Source organism: Orycteropus afer, unplaced genomic scaffold (genome assembly GCF_000298275.1).
Source record: "Orycteropus afer afer isolate SDZICR_OR568_19922 unplaced genomic scaffold, OryAfe1.0 scaffold00696, whole genome shotgun sequence".
NCBI classification, from domain to species: domain Eukaryota; kingdom Metazoa; phylum Chordata; class Mammalia; order Tubulidentata; family Orycteropodidae; genus Orycteropus; species Orycteropus afer.
This window is the reverse complement of record NW_006922283.1, coordinates 321,635-323,561: the sequence shown is the minus strand read 5'-3', so window position 1 is coordinate 323,561 and position 1,927 is coordinate 321,635.

The window sequence follows — 1,927 nt, the reverse complement described above, 5'->3', positions numbered from 1 at the left end:
CCCAAACTCTATTACATCTAATAGAGTTCTCTGACCCTCAAAGACTATGGTAACTCCTGAGTCATGTGAGTAATCAAGATGAATTGAGACAAGAAATATGAAACTCAAAGACAACTTGTGCTTCACTGGTGAATTCTGGTTGGTATCCTCTCCTCCTTAGGGAACTTTCCAGAGTTTGTACTTTGCAGCTTTGCTCTACATAAGCAGCATGTTGATGTAACTGTCATCCAGAAAAATCATAGTATATGCACATTGGCCTCTAGACAATATTTTGGACAGGGAATTTCCACTGATCAGCTTTTGGCAACAATACTCTGTATGTGTACTATCAGCAGGATTGATATCAGGAGCTGAGAAATGGAGATACATAGTCTTATTAAATGAGGCTCATATTTAGAGATGAGAAGCACTTAGCTGATCCATTCTTTATAATATCCAATTAATTGTATAGGATTCCAGATTGACCAACTGTTAAATTGTGTATAGAAGAATCGGCCACTGCAAAAGCTCCTAGAAGAGGAAGTTTGTTTAAACAACATCGTAAGCTTTAGGGAATGGTAGAATTCAGTTAGAATCTGAGTTCCCCTAATTATAAATGTAGTGACTTTGGACAATTTGCTTAGCTTTTCATGGTTAAAAATAATAAGTGGTATAAAATATGTCAAGTGCCTAGCATATGCTCATTTTGCCTCTTTCTTCATTCTTAAAGATATCAATTCAGCTCCAAAAGGGCAAAACCAGAGGCCACAGGCCTTTGTAGCCCTGAGCTTTAGAATTCACACAATGTTACTTCCCCAGCATTACAAAGAATGAAGCAAGTCACAAGACAGACCTGAATTCAAATAGTGAGAAATAGACCCCAAAAGGTCACAGCCCTAAAAACCCTATAGAGCAGTTATACTCTGCACACATGGGCCTCCATGGTTCAGAATAGACTTGGCCACAAACAGTAATAAAAAACCCCTTAACATGAACCAGGAGCACTGGTAGCGTAGTGCCTAAGGCACTTGACTGCTAACCAGAAGGCTGGCAGTTCAAACCCACCAGCCACGCCTTGGAAGGAAGGTTGGGCAATTTACTTCCATAGTGATACTGCCTCGGAAACCCAAGGAGGGGTCACTATGAGTCGGGTCTGACTCGACAGCACTTAACAACAACAACAACAATAACATGGACCAGATTTTCTGTGCCAAAGATTCTACATCATTGTCCATTTATTTCTCACTAAAAAAACCCATCAAACTACACATTCTAATACCTACTTTATAGACATAAACATCAAGGCTCAGAGATGTTAAGGAACTTGTTAACATTAAACTAAAAACCAAACTCACTGTTGTCTAGTCGAGTCCAACTCATAGTGACCCCTCCTTGGGTTTCTGAGGCAGTATCACTATGGAATTAGATTGCCCAACCTTCCTTCTAAGGGGTGACTGCTGGGTTTTAACCGTCAACCTTCTGCTTAGCAGTCAAATGCCTTAGTCACTATGCCACCAGAGTTCCTTTGATTAACATTAACCTTTGGCTAACATTTGGTTAACCTTTGGTTAACATTAACCAATGGTTAATAGCAGGGTTGGTTTTTGAACCCAGGTTTATTTTACTTCAAAACAACACTGATACCTTCAGTATAGTTTCTTATAATCCAACCATTTAGAGATACCTATATCTGTACAGAAATGGACTAAGAAGGACATATCACTTCATCCTCATAATTATTTTCAGGACTAATCTAAAGAAAATATTATTACTGTGTAAATTGGTGTCAAAGTGCCCTTAGGTCTACCTATGTCTGCTCAACAATAACAGATTACAGAGGGCTGCAAGGGAAAGTCTACTATCCCAAAATAACCAAACAACAGAATCCACAGGACTTTGCAACAATCTAGAAGCATCTTCACATATTACCTCCCCCACACCTATTTTT